The sequence below is a fragment of the Perognathus longimembris genome, chromosome 4 (genome assembly GCF_023159225.1).
Source record: "Perognathus longimembris pacificus isolate PPM17 chromosome 4, ASM2315922v1, whole genome shotgun sequence".
Classification (NCBI taxonomy): domain Eukaryota; kingdom Metazoa; phylum Chordata; class Mammalia; order Rodentia; family Heteromyidae; genus Perognathus; species Perognathus longimembris.
Window position 1 is genome coordinate 25,159,102 of NC_063164.1, and position 15,304 is coordinate 25,174,405.

At 45.2% G+C, this 15,304-nt stretch overlaps 1 protein-coding gene across 4 annotated transcripts in view; it reads left to right on the forward strand.

Moving 5' to 3' along the window:
• The first annotated feature begins 2,354 nt into the window (after nucleotides 1–2,354).
• Ino80d (INO80 complex subunit D) overlaps nucleotides 2,355–15,304 on the forward strand; it is a 62,103-nt gene continuing 49,153 nt past the window's right edge. Inside the window, exons 1-2 of one of the 4 annotated variants that reach the window (XM_048344893.1) lie at nucleotides 2,355–2,372; nucleotides 11,856–11,952. The gene's annotated coding sequence lies outside the window, so the exon portion shown is untranslated. The other 3 variants (XM_048344890.1, XM_048344892.1, XM_048344891.1) reach the window with 3 other exon arrangements.

Here is a 15,304-nt window from a genome sequence, read left to right on the forward strand (position 1 = left end):
GGAAGACAATGGGTATAGGAGTGCTTTGGGGCACTGCATGAAAAACACAAATAAATACATCTAGCAAGGTTACGAAGATCCATGAGGTACTGTACAATATGAGGCAAACTCTACTGGTGTAGAGCTTCATAAGTGGAAAAGGCATTGGAATCTTATAACTATAGCATGGCCCTATCCCCAGACATCATGCAAACAAGTTGCTTTGGTGACAAGAGGGACTGAATCAAAAGATGCAGTCAATTAATTCACACAAATTGCACACAAATGCATCTTAAGTTCTTGAAATACCGAAGACATAACCATATTGTTATGCCAACTACAAGGAAAAACAAGGTGACAGGAACAGTTTTCAAGACCAGGAGAAATCTGTCATGGAAAGTGATTTGTACCATGTTTATCTCCAAGTGTTGCATCAGACCCATATATGACAAATTCACCTTAAACATGACAACTTATAAATCTAGGAACTAAAAAAAAAAAACTTAAAAAAAAGTGGAGTCACCTTCTAAATGCTTTATAATAAAGCATATAATAATAATTGCAAATGAGTCTACTGAATCTATGCCCTGATATTACAAATCCATTCCCACTAGGTTAGCCAATTTCTGTCAAAAAATAACTTTCAGTACAACATTCAACTCTTCATTCCTTGTACAATACACAAAAAGTCCAATATTCTTCTTTCAGTATAAAGATAGAAAAATGTCTGTGCAGTCATTCTCTTCCAATACTTGGAACTGCTGTCACTTCTATGCTACCCCAGTATCAACTTTAGCCCCATTCATCTCATTAAAAAAAGCATTTAAGAGCATTTAAAAAAGCATTTAAAAAAGCATTTAAAAGCATTTAAAAAAAGGTAACTCCATGACACTCACTGCACTCTATGAAAAGTAGTTTAACGGGCTGGCAGCACATAGGAAGCTCTGAACTAATGAAAACTCCAGCAAAAATAAACACTTCCTAATTCTGAGTCACAGAAAGTCAAAACAAGCAACACGTGTAATGTACCAGAGAGCCAAACCTTACAGAATCTGTATAAAGAAATTTCTTAAAAATCACATAAATGCCTACATGCAATTCTTAATAAACAATTTTACTTATAGAAAACCCAAAGCATCTTTTCACTCTGTTTACAGCAACCTTTCCTCGTGGGTAGACCATAACAGCATGTTTTCAGAAACGTGGTCAGCTACTGACTGAGAGTCTAAACAGACGGTGCTTTTATTTGCACTGTCAAAAGTGAACGGCTTCTAAGATGCCTTTCAGGATAGTCAATAGGTCTTATTTATATTGCTTTGAGAAAAGAAGACAAAAGATAGCCCTTTACAATTGACTTAACAGCAAATCTCAGTTTGGAGGATAATAAGCAATAGAGAACTTAAAGAAGAAATTAAAACCGAATTGATAGGGTAGACAAAAGTGGCTGAGGAACTCTCATGAAGTAGAGATTTACAAACTGACCACACCAGACCCCAGCACTCAGACCTGTAAGGGACAAATAATAAGTTATTACTACTAACCTGAAAAAAATATTAAACCACCACGGATACCAAGAGGGATAAAAAGAAAGAGCCGTATGATCAAACCTGTCTGGTAAAGATTTCATCAGAAGATGCAGGACCCCCTTCCCCTTTGTGGAGCAAATGCACACTCCAGGTTCTCTGCACACCCCAGGTTCTCATGCACACCACCCCAGGTTCTCTGCACACTCCAGGTGCTCGTGCATACCCCAGGTGCTCGTGCACACCCCAGGTTCTCTGCACACACCCCCAGGTTCTCATGCACATCCCGGGTTCTTCTCATGCACATCCCGGGTTCTCATGCACACCCCCAGGTTCTCTGCACACCCCAGGTTCTTCTCTGAGTTTCCCCTGGACGCCGGCGAAGACTCTCCTCCGGAGACGAGAAATGGGGCTGTGCACTCTTTTCGGGGGGCACGTGCACTTCCCAACCCCCGACCCCCCATTCCCGTGCCTCCAAGATGGTAGGCAGGTTGTCGTTTCGCAGGCCGAGGAGCGGCTCTCTGGTGCTATGTCCCCGCGGTGCCGGTAGTGGTGCTGTAGGAGGCTGCTCCTCTTCCTGGGCAGCCCGGCAGCCCTGCCTTCTTGGCTGGAGAGTACATTCAGGGATTTCCCCCTTAATAATCACCGACCCCGGGAGCACTTTTTTAGTTTCCAAAATAAAAAATATGATCCTCACCCCTCTTACTTGACAGGGAAAGGCTCTCGCCGCAGCCCAGGGGGAAGCGGCAGCAGCCGTGGCCGGGCTTCCTAGTTCATTGCCAGCGCCTCTCACTCTGATCTGTCAGCCCAGCCGAGGGAAAAGGGGGGAAGGAGGGAGGGGAGGAAAAAAAAAAAAAAAGCAGCTGAAAGGTAAGCAGAGGCGGCCCCAGGCCCGGCCCACATCCCCGGGCTCCCGTAGGGCGGCGGGCTGGGCCGCGCAAGCAGGGCGGGCGGCGAGCACGCTTACGTGAGGCCGGGGATTCGCCGGCCCACGCCAGGCCCGGGGCGGAGAATGAAAGGGTGAGTGGGGCCGGCGCTGGGGTGGCGGGGGCCCGGGGGCCTGGGGGCCTGAGGGGCGTCCGCCGGCAGCCACGGCGGGGGGTCCAGCGGGGCGGGAGTGTGTGTGTGTGCGGGGGGGGGGGGGGAACGGCGCGGCCTGCGCGGGCCGGGGTGAGGGGGTGTGCGGCGGGAAGAGGGACGCCGGGCTAGGCCTCGGGCCGGCGGGCCCCGCAGCAGCCGCGCCCAGCCCCCCTTCTCCCGCGCCCCTTGGGCCTCCCGCGCCCCCCCGCCCTGGGGTCTCCCGGGGCCTCGGGGCGGGACGGCGGCGCTGCGGGGCCGGGTCGTGCGCTGACCCCGAGGCTCGCCCGCGGGGCGGCAAGGCCCGGGCTGCCGGGACCGGGGCGTCTGGCCTAGGAGTGGGGCATGGGCGGCCGCCCCCCCTTCCCGTGGGTGTCTCGCAAACGCCCCCCGGATTCTGGTAACAGTTGAATTTATGGACCCCCCCCTCTTGGTTTGGCGCTCCGGGCGGCCGGGCCGAGCCGGGCCGGGCCGGGCCGGGCCGGGGCGGGGCGGGCGGACGGCCTGGCGGGCGTGGGGTGGGGTGGAGGGGCGGTGAGAAGTCAGGTGCAGCCGCGGCCCGGAAAGTTTCCTTTTGGGCCTGAATTGGGGGCTGTCCTCTCTTTGGGGGAGCCTGGTTCCCAGCGCCCGAGATTTCCCCCCCCCCCCTCTCCGAGGGCACTGGGGGGAGAGCGCTCGGCTATTTTGAAACTCTTTACCAGTTCCTGTCCGAGGAAGGTACTCCGCCCCGGCGCCCCTCGCCCGCGCCCCACCCCGGCTCCTCGGAGCCCCCTCCGGGCTTGCAAACTCCAGCCCCGTTTCCCCCCCCCCCCCCCGCCCCGAAAGCCCCAGGCCCGGGAAGAGCCTTCTCTTCCGGGTTGGAAAAGTTTTCAAGGGATTTTTTTTTTTCTTAGCGGTGTGTTACTGACTGGGCTTTTTTTTTGTGGGGTGGGGGGTGGGGAAGAGTAGATTCAGGTGGGGTTTTTCCTACCCCGGTCTTTGCCCCTTGGCTTTTCATTTATTTTAATTTATTTTGTATTATTGCCTTTCCTCCAGAAACCGGGGTGTGTTGTTTTCGGATCCTCTCCCTCCCCCATCCCCCACCCCCACAACTCAAACCGGGGGTTCTCTCCGCCCGCCCGCCCGCCCGCCCCCTCGGATCGCGCCGACGTGGGGAGCCCAGACCGCCTGGCCCCGGGCCGGGGCTCTCCGCGGCCTCGCGGAGCAGCCCCCTGCCGTGGAGTGTTTTCCCCCTCTGGTTTGGTCACTGTCCGGGGGAAACCCGACCCGGGGAACTGAATCAACCCCACGGGGACACCTCGGTTGTCAGGATACCAGGAAAGCCTTCCGAAGTGTGTGTGTGTGGGGAGGGAGGGAGGGCAGGTGGGAGGGCAGCTCTCAAACTTGGTAGGAGGGAGGGTCAGCAATTTTCCATTTTTTAAGAAAAAATTATAATGGTACTTATTTACATTTGCGTTGTATTCTTGCGTTGCACCCTAGAAATGGAGGGGGAAAAATGAGGTTTTAAGGACACTTGTGATTATTACAGCTCAAATGGGTCTGGGTGGGAATAGCTTCCTAAGCACTGAACCGAACTATATTTTGGGGTTGGGCTTCCTCACCCTAGCCCCCCCCCCCGAAAATAATTCAGTTTTTGTTGTTGTTGTTGTTCTTTTCTGATGTCATGAGCTCTAAAAGTTTCTCTTTTTTTTTTCTTTTTTCATTTTGTTTTCTCCCTTGTTTCATTTGTAGTCAACTTAAAATTTCCTCATCTAGATTTCCCGCTTCCCCTGGACAGGGTATTTCCTCTGGCTACAACTTAACCTCCTCCGGGTGATTCTTTGGGGTTGAAGTTGAAATGTTAATCGACGCTATCATCCTCCCAGCGCCAGGGTGGGCCTGTTTGAGAGGCTGTTCTCTTTTTCAGTTGTTTCCCTCCCCCCCTTCTCTTTAGTGAGCGTGTGTGGGGTGTGTAAGTGTGTGTGTGTGTGTGTCTTGCTCCTCTCAGGTTGGAGATTGCTTGCAAGGGGAGTTACACACTGACCACTCAGCCTGCAGGGCACTGTTAACTGGAAATCCTGTCACTTGCAGAGCTGTGGGTAACCCCAGGACCTGGTCAATGTTAACTTCTGTCAGTCTCTATCTGTCTATGAGGTCCCTTATTTGATTGCTTACCAAGTGTGTCTGTCTTTTCCTTTTGTCTGTTTAAAATAAAATTGTTTCTCTACTATGATAGATAACCAGACATTCAGCATTTCACTCCAGAAGTCTTGGAATTGAAGGTTGTATGGATTTATTTCAGTGCAAATTGTGTTTAATGGTTGTCTTAGCTTTATTGATGAATTGAAATTGCTTATTGATGTGGCTTTTCTTGAATACATAAATATGCTTCTGTCATAGTTTGTCCTTATATTTTAAGGGATGCTAAATAGAAATGAAATCATTCCCAGTCCCGTTTCCAAGAATGTTTTAAGGATTAAAAGAAATTGTGTCATTACCTCATAGTTCGGTATTTTAAGGTACTTTGTTAACTTCATATTCTTAAACTTTCAAAAAATTACCTATGTAAAATACCTGGCCATGGCAGTTCAGGCCTGTAAGCCTACCTACTACTTGTGACTAAGAGGCAAAAGGACTGAACTCCTGGGCAAGACCTTGTCTCAAAAAAAAAAAAAAAAGAAAAAAGCGAAGTAAAATAAATTTCTAAGAGTATATACTTTTTCAGTATTAAATAATTTTAAAAGTAGATGTTGATGAGCCTAAAATAATCAAGTTTTCTTTCCTATGAAGTTTGTAAGTTATATTGTTACGTGTGTGTGCGCGCGTGTGCCTCTGTGCCTGTACTAAGGCTTGAACTCAGTACCTAGGTGCTATCCCTTAGCTTTTCTGCTCATTGCTGGTTACTCTACCAATGGCCATCCTTAGATCTTAGCCTCCTGAGTAGCTAGGGTCACAGGCTTGATCGACTGCCACCTGGTTAGTTATAGTGCTACCTTTTTTAGAGGAATAAAACTTTATATAGGAAGTTTTGGAACTGTGAACACTCAGAGTTGAAAAATGCCATTTAAAAATGTATGCTTTTCCATTCATTCTTACCTGGGATGCTCTAGCTCTTACCACCCTTGTTTGGAGTGGTGGTTCTAAAGCTAGTGAAAGGCTATTGGCCTTTTCTTTCTGAGTGCAGTTGGAGAATAGCCTTTAAACTGGTAACTGGTAAGGCAGTGAGTGAACAGATGAGCTTTGGAAGCCACAAACTATTGCCAAAGCAGAGGCTCCACTGCAGACCTGATAGTCATACCCATTTATGCTAATACAACTGTGTTTCTCACACCCCACTTCCCACTGTGTATCCAGTGGGAGTGTGGCCCAAAGGCCCTGGCTATCAAGGCTCTTTTAGATAATTGTCCTAGCCATTTTGAGACATTTGGGGAGAAACCCAAATTAAAAATTTAGGCCATTTTCTTTTTCCTCCTTTACTTAAGGTTACAGTCTACTTGGCTCTTCTTTCCTTCTGTTTTGTTGTTGTTTATTCCTGGTGTTTTAAAAAAATAGTTATGGAGCTTGAACTCAGGGCCTTGGGCATGCTAGCAAGTGTTCTGCTGTTGAGCTACATCCCTAGCCTAGAATTAATTTTTTTGGGGGGGGAGGGAGTTGGTTGTGGGAACTCAGGGCTTGAGTGCTCAAGGCTTCTACTCAAGGCTAGCACTTTACCACTTTGACCCACAGTGCCACTTTCTAGTTTTCTGATTTGGAGATCAGAGTCTCATGGTCTTTTCTGCCTGGGCTGGGTTTGAACCCTGATCCTCATATCTCAGCCTCCTGAGTAGCAAAGGATTACAGGTGTTAGCCACCAGCACCTGACTAGAACCAAGTTCTGCTGAAACATCAGTATCACATTTCTGTCAAGTATGATTGAACAAGGCTTTGGGGTCTGAATTCAGCTCTCTATTGGGCATGTTGCTTAATTTTTGCTTCCTTTTCTAGAAATGGACATAGAAATCCTTGATGTAAGTCCTAAGTGAGTAGAAAATGTTAATTCCCCCTAGTGTACTCTGTTTTTATAGTAGCACCATGAAATAATTTGTCTTAATGGTTTGTTTGTTTTTGTACTAAATTAAAGTAATATAGGCTTATACTATATTGAGATTAGACCTGTTTATCTCACTCGGATACTGTTAATCTTTCCATTTGGTTTGTGTTTGTGTGAATGTATGCATAAGGCACAAACAAGCTGAGGCTTCCCCCTGTAACTATAGTTTTATTGTTTTTTACTGGTTAAAAGCATGGGCTCTGGATTCACACTGGTCTTGGATCCTAGTTATGTGACATTGGATAATTAAAATTTATCTAACTAAGTATCATTTATTTATCTATGAAAGAGGCTGATAATATTTTCTTCAGGGGCTGGGAATATGGCCTAGGGTAAAGTGCTCGCCTCATATACATGAAGCCCTGGATTCGATTCCTCAGCACCACATATATAGAAAAAGCTGGAAGTGGCACTGTGGCTCAAGTGGCAGAGTGCTAGCCTTGAGCAAAAGAAGCCAGGGATAGTGCTCAGGCCCTGAGTTCAAGCCCCAGGACTGGCGAAAAAAAAATGTATCTTCATAGAATTGCTTGGAACTTAAATGAGGGTTGCATATTAAGCCTTTAGAATGGCTCCAGGTATATATCCATCTTCTATGTTTTTCTTTGGCTTAGCCACCCCCTCTATTCCTGCTGGGTTCTCTGCCACTTGAGCCACACCTGCAATTCTGACATTTTGCTTGAATCTTTCAGATTTGTCAAGGATGGCTTTGAACAGAATTGATCCTCTCATCGGATCTCAGCATTCTGAGTAGCTAGGATTACAGACAAGAGCCACCAGTGACTACCTAAACTTTTATGTATTTATTTCTTCATTCCTTCATTCATTCATTTAGGTACCTGTCCAGGCTTGAACTCATGGCCTAAGCTCTGTCCCTGAGCTCAAGGCCATAGCTCTGCCATTTGAGCCACATCTCTGCTTCTAGCTTTTTGGGCAGTTTAGTGGAGATAAGAGTCTCACAGGCTATCTTATCTGTCTAGGCTGGCTTCAAACCTCAATCCTCATATCTCAACCTCCTGAATAGCTACTAGAATTACAAAACTGAGTCCCTGGTGCCCAGTTTACTTTGTTGCCAGTACCGGTACTAGAACTCAGAACCTCACACTCAATTTGCTTTCTACCACTTTAGCCACACCTTTAGTTCTGGTGTGTGCGTGCATGCGCGTCCTGGGACTTGAACTCTGGGTTTCAGAGCTGTCCTTGAGGTTGTCCCAAGACCAGTGCTCTACTACTTTAACTACAGCACCATTTCCAGCTTTTTCTTATAGTTTATTGGAGATAGAGTCTCATGGACATTCCTGCCCAGGCTGGCTTTGAACCACAGTCCTCAGATATTAGCTTCCTGATTAGCTAGGATTACAGGCATGAGCAACCAGCATGGCTTAGTTCTGATCAGTTTTTTTGTGTGTACTGGTGTGGAACTTGAACTCAGCCTAGGTGCTATCCTTGAGCATATTTTTCTCAAGGATAGGCCCTATCACTTGAGCCACACCTCTTTCTGGCTTTCTTTTCTTTTTTTTTCTTAGTCCTGGGGCTTGGATTCAGGGCCAGAGCACTGTCCCTGGCTTCTTTCTGCTCAAGGCTAGCACTCAATCTCTTGAGCCACTTCCTGCTTTTTCTGTTTATGTGGTGCTGAGGATTCCAGGGATTTGTGCATGCTAGGCAAGCCCTCTGCCACTAAGCCGCCACATTCCCAGCCCTCTGGCTTTCTTTTTTCTTTTTTTAAGAGTCTAGGCCTTTCCTGCCCTGGCTGTCTTGAATCCTTAGATCTCAGCCTCCGGAGTAGCTAAGATTACAGGTGTGAGCAACCAATACCTGGCTTGATTTTTAATATGTATTTTTTTCTTTTTTGGTCAGTCATGGTCTTGAACTCAGGTCACTGTCCCTAAACATTTTTGGCTCCAGGCTAGTGCTCTACTACTTTGAGCCCCAGTGCCACTTATGTTTTTTTGGTAGTTAATTGGAGATAATAGGCTCAAAGACATTCCTGCCCAGGCTGGCTTTGGACTGTGATCCTCAGATCTCAGCCTCCTGAGCAGCTAAGATTATAGGCATGAGCCACCAGCACCTGACTGGTTTTTAATATTCTTTTTTTTTTTTTTTTGGCCAGTCCTGGGCCTTGGACTCAGGGCCTGAGCACTGTCCCTGGCTTCTTCCCGCTCAAGGCTAGCACTCTGCCACCTGAGCCACAGCGCCCCTTCTAGCCATTTTCTGTATATGTGGTGCTGGGGAATCGAACCGAGAGCTTCATGTGTAGGAGGCAAGCGCTCTTGCCACTAGGCAATTCCCAGCCCGTTTTTAATATTCTTGATAGGAATTTTAGTTAGTCATTCATGGTGGTATATATTAATACTTGCAACTATTTGAATATAGGTAAAACAATGTAGTTCTTTTCATAAGGCAAATATTTTTATGCAGGTAAAAATTGTACAGCATATTCATTTTTAGCAGCTTGAGGTTAACCTATTATCTGTTGTTGATTGAAATACTGAGGATTGACTGAACTCTGAACTGTTAGCAAGTAGCTCTACTTCTGAGCGATATCCTAGCCTTTTAAAAGTTTTGTGACCCTGAACTCAAGACCCTCTTCCTGCCTTAAGTTCAGAGTTGCTGGGATTATAGGCCTGAACCACCATGCCTTGACTGCCTTTTAAGATTCTTTGAAAGCTTGAGTAGTTTGTGGTAGGCTCCCTTGGGAACCTACTTGAGAAGATGGTAGGGGCCTTTAAGTTGGGGCTGGTCCATTCTTCCTTTTAATGCAGAGACACATTCTCTGCATTGTAGAGTTTTTAGTCTAGTGGAAAGAAAAGTAAGCCTGAATTTACAACCTAGAGTGATAAGGGGGTGGGCTAGCCTGGAGGAAGAAACCTATTTTTTCACTCTGGCCTGAGGACAGGCCCCAAGGCAGGGCTTTGCTGGGGAGGCTTCTGCCCTGAGCTGATGATGGGAGGAGTTAGGTATTCCTGGAGGTGGGACCTGCTTGTATGAATAAATACCTAGGGACAAAAGAGTGTTCTGTGTTGTAAATTGGGTGGCTTTCCTAGGGCTGGTTTTGAGTTTTGAAGCTAGTTGGCCTTCCCGGACCACTTGTTTGTGTGCTAAATTTTAGATTTGTTCTGGATTTATAAGCAGATCTTTAAGGCCTTTGGCCAAATAAATTATTTAAAATTCAGAAGATTTGAAATTTTATAAGGAGTTGGAATAAAGGAGGTCAGAACTAGAGTCTGCAGTGAGGCAGTGGGGAGTGAAGGGGGTTTGACTGAGGTGGCCTGGAGGTGGAGGGGAAGAGGAGAGGCTGGTTGAGCAGGTAAGCAGGCCTGAGCCCGGCCACGTGGAGATGTGGGGTGGCACTTAGTGTACACTAACATTTTCTTTCTTTTGACTTGTGTGTGTATGTGTGTGCCAGTACAGGGGCTGGAACTCAGTACCTGGTCTCTTTTCAGCTTTTTCCGCTCAAGGTTGGTACTCTACCCCTTGAGCCACACCTCCATTTCCAGCTTTTTCCCCCCTACTCACTTGGAGATAGAGTCTTGGGGACTTTTCTTCCCGAGCTGGCTTCCAACCTTGATCCTCAGATCTCAGCTTCCTGAGTAGCTAGGATTACAGGCATGAGCCACCAGAGACCAGGAGGGTTCTGAGGGAGGGAGGGAGGGAGGGAGTGTGTGTGTGTGTGTGTGTGTGTGTGTCCATGTGTGTGTGTCCGTGTGTGTGTGTGTGTCCATGTGTGCATGGTGGCTTGACTTAGGGCCTGGGCACTGTCCTTGAGCTTTTTGGCTTCAGGCTAGCACTCTAACCACTAGGGCCACTGTCCCACTTCCCTCAATACTTTAGAACATTTGTTTAAAAGCTGGGTAGTAACCCCTAATGTTGGGTGTACAGAGTAAACATGGCAGTGAAAGCCCATAGAGATGTTGTCTTTGACATTTTGTGTTTTTAATGTGACTTCATTGCTGCTGTCTCATAGGTGAGACAGACTTAAAAAGAACTTGATCTTGTTTAGAAACTTCAATCAGCTGTGGATATGAAAATGTTAAGGGCTTGTGTGTGAGTCGTTAGGAACCTTGGAAGCTCTGGAAGTAGGTCTGCTTTCTCCCTTTTTTAAAATATAATTAGTATGACTTGCTTTAACTTGTTGGAGCAGTGCTTTTAGATGAACAGAGTTTGCAGAAGTCTGCCCCTGGTCTATGTCTATGGCTCTGACTGTAGGCATTTCATCTGGTGCCCCTGTAAATGAAAAATTAAGAGAAACTTGAGGCAAACTTGACCAGTGTGAGGTCTGGAGTGCTGGGTTGGGGCCTGTTAAGCATGCACTAGGCCTTGAGTTCAATCCTCAGAACCATCAAAAAATGGAGAGGGGGAGCTGGCCACGGTGGTGCATGCCAGTAATCAACAAGAGGGATGAGGTAGGAGGACATGAGTTCAAGACCAGCCTGGTCTACACCTTAAAAAAAAAATGGAGAGGGGAAGGAAAAAAAAGAAACCAATGACTGAGCTGTGGGGAAGAAGGGATTTTCAAGTAGAGAAAGTTGTCTACAGTTGTCATGCTTCAGCAAGGTCATGAAGCCAGAGGGGAAAAGTGTATTGAGGAATTTAGTAACAAAGAGACCATTACTTTCAGATTCTTAGAACAAAAGAACTTTGAGGAGTACAAGCTACATCTTAATTTTTCTCCTTTTGTGTCAAGCAATGTAGGGTTTGTGACAGTAGGGTCTGGCTGGATGGATCGAGAAAGCATTTGGTTGAAAAGGATTATTAACTTGAGCTAATAAATGTTTTAATGAAATCAAACACTATACTTTGTACGTGTTGGTGGGGTTCAAATCGGTGGCTCATAAAATCTATGAAAGCTGTCTACCACCAGATCACACCTATGTTAGTTCTGCTAGTATACATTCCATCATAAGAACACCAGTATGTAGCTGTTCTATATAGAATATAGAAAACATTTTAGTATGGGTTGGAGGAACGAGTTCTCTGGGAGTTCTGTAGCTAGGCCCTAAATGAATGGAGATTACATTTTACCATTCAGACAACCACTAATAGTTGGAGAGAGTGTTTTTAGCTCTGCAGATTTTAAATTAAAATGATAATGCCAATAAGCTACAACTTACTTTTTCTAATAGTAGATAACAGTATGTGATACTATGTGCTAATTTAATGCCCCTAAGCAAGTAAATGAGGTACATACAGTTATAATCTTCCCTTTACAGATGAGAAAATTTACCAGACTTGAGTTCTATCTGATTTCTACCAGAGCCAATGAGTGATCTCTACTGCTGCATAAACTATCTGTACTTTTGTAATGAGGTAAGGAACTTTAAATTACTGTCATTTAAGTTCATAATGCAACTTTTATTTGTCCAGTGCTGTTTGAAGAGCAGTCTTTAGCATGTAGCAAACATTTAAAAAGCATTTATTCTGCTTTTAAATATTCTAGTTTGAACAGTATTATGGACATTACTAGTATTCTTGGGTGATGGACAGGTTATTTTCCCTTTTATTTTGGTGCCAATACTGAAGCTTGAACTCAAGGCTTGGGCTTTTTGTCCTCAAGGTGCTCTACCACTTGAGCCACAGTTCTACTTCTAACTTTTTAGTGGTTAATTGGAGATAAGAGTCCCACAGAATTTCCTACCTGAGTTAGCTCTGACTTCAGTTGTCAGAGCCCAGCCTCTTTCACTGTATTTCAGCTGATGAATTGTCATCATTCCTCTACCAAATTTTACTTCTTAAATTTATTTTTTTTGGTGGTAGTACTAGGACTTGAACCTAGGGCCTCATAATATTACTTAGCTTCTTAGCTCAAGGCTGACTCTCTACCATGAGTTATACACCTTCACTTTAGCTAAGAGTCCTTGAGATTTGTCCCCTGCCTGGCTTTGAACTGCAGTCCTCTGATCTCAGCCTCTTGAATAACTAGCATTACAGGCTAGTAATAACTCATTACAGCACCCTACTTCAGAGTTTACTACTTTTATTGACCTGTGGATTTTAGTTGTGCCCTGCCCCCGATTGTGCTGATTCTGGGGCTTGGATTCAGGCCCTGGGCTCTGTACCTGAACTTTTGTTCAGGGCTAGCACTCTACCACTTGAGTAGCTCCTGAGTAGCTAGGATTATAGGCATGAGCTACCAAAGCCTGGCTGGATGTCAGGTTTTAAAATCAGTTTAGTCATCCATCTAGATACATACATTTACCTTTTTTTAAAAGATATGTTTAGTTTTTGTTTATGTGGTACCAAGGAATCCAGCCTAGGGCCTCATGCATGCTAGACAAGGACTCTACCACTTAGCCACATTCCCAACTCATATTTACCTTTTTTGATATATCAAGTTGAATTAAAACCTTAAAAATTTAAAACATATGACTTTAAATGAGTTTAGAATTAATAGTAACTTTTAGGATTAGTGAATATTCTTTTTTTTTTTTTGGCCAGTCCTGGGTCTTGGACTCAGGGCCTGAGCACTGTCCCTGGCTTCTTTTTGCTCAAGGCTAGCACTCTGCCACTTGAGCCACAGCGCCACTTCTGGCCATTTTTTTGTATATGTGGTGCTGGGGAATTGAACCCAGGGCCTCATGAATACGAGGCAGGCACTCGAGCCACTAGGCCATATCCCCAGCCCTGAATATTCTTTTTTTTTTTTTTTTTTTTGGCCAGTCCTGGGCCTTGGACTCAGGGCCTGAGCACTGTCCCTGGCTTCTTCCCGCTCAAGGCTAGCACTCTGCCACTTGAGCCACAGCGCCGCTTCTGGCCGTTTTCTGTATATGTGGTGCTGGGGAATCGAACCTAGGGCCTCGTGTATCTGAGGCAGGCACTCTTGCCACTAGGCTATATCCCCAGCCCCCTGAATATTCTTCTTATCTGCATGGAAACCCAAAATTTTGGGACTTTGCATTCTTGTTAGATTAAAAAATGATTTTAAGAGCCAGGCACAGGTGGCTCATGCTTGTAATCCTAGCTACGCAGGAGGCTGAGATCTGAAGACCGAGATTCCATGCCAGCCTGGGCAAAAAAGTCTGTGAGACTCTTATCACCACCCTACCTTCCCCCAAAAAGGCCAGAAATGAAGCTTTGTCTTAACAGATAGAGCACTAACTAACCTTGGGCAAAAAGTTTAGGGACTGTATGCAAGCCCCAGTTCAAGCCCCAGGACCAGCACAAAAACAAAACAAAAATTGTGAAGTTTTTTAGTTTTATGCTCCAAAGGTGGTAAAATATAAAATGACAGGTGACAATTATAGACAAGTGATGTGGCAGTAAAATGAGCATACCTCTAAAACAAGAGGGTCAGAAGAACAGTAATGACATACTTCCACAAGGAGGTGATGCAGTGCAGGTCCCAAACAGAATAACATTTCTATTTTGACAGATTGTTTCATGGTAGACTGAAAGAGCTGTTGGCTGCTTATTATATACTTCGCCGTTTGCATTTCTTGTTTTATGCCAGTCCTAGGGCTGGAACTCAGGGCCTGAGCACTGTCCCTGGCTTCTTTTTGCTCAAGGCTAGCACTCTACCACTTGAACCACAGTACCACTTCTGGCTTTTTCTATATATGTGGTGCTATATATGTGAATCAAACCCAGGGCTTTGTGTATACAAGGCGAGCACTTCATCACTAGGCCATATTCCCAGCCCTCACTGTTTCCTTTTCTCTCTGCTAATACCTTTTTTCTGTATATTTGTAAGAAGAAATAAACTGAAAATGAATTGTTTCCTTAATTAAATGCAGCATATAGCCTCAAGGAGGTGTGTTGTTAATATTTTACACCTTGGGGGTGCTAGTAGCTCACATATATATTGGTGGCTTTACATCTATAATCCTAGCTACTCAGGCTGAGATCTGAGTATCATAGTTTGAAGCCAGCCTGGGCAAGAAAGCCCATGAGATTCTTGTCTCTAATTAAAACACTAAAAAGCTAGAAGTTAGAGGTAAAGTGCCAGCTTATCTTGCAAAAGCTAAGAGACAGTCTCAGGCACTGAGTTCAAGCCCCAGTATCAGCACGCTACTTTTGAGTTTAATACATGGATATGCTTGCTGTAGAAATATCTTTTCTGTAGACCTTAAGTACTGTCTGTCCTAATAACTGTTTGTATTTTGGTAATAAGTAAGTAAGAGTATATATTTTGCTGTTGCTGTTAAGTGCTTAATTGCCTACATTCTCTCCTTTAAGGATAAGCAAGTTGTCTCCACAGCCAAAGATGATAGCTGTTAGAGCTGCTAGTAAATTTAGTCTTAAGATTTTCTTTGATTTGTTTTGGTGACGGTAGGGTTTGAACTCATATATCCTCTTTGCTGCCATTTGAATCACACCTTGAACTCAGTTCCTTTTTTAGGTGATGCTCATTGTGTATTAGAAGTTAGAGCTTAGGGCTGGGAATGTGGCTTAGCAGTAGAGTGCTTGCCTAGCATGCACAAAGCCCTAAGCACCACATAAACAGAAAAGGCTAGAAGTGGTGCTGTGGCTCAAGAGGTAGAGTGCTAGCCTTGAGCAAAAAGAAGCCAGGGACAGTGTTCAGACTCTGAGTCTAAGCTCCAGGACTGGCAAAAAAAAAAAAAAAAAAAAGTTAGAGCTTAGTTTTACCTATATGTCAAAGGTAATTAGAAAATAAGCTATTTGCCCTTAAAGTATTTTGTAAGTTTTAGTTTGAGGATGAAAT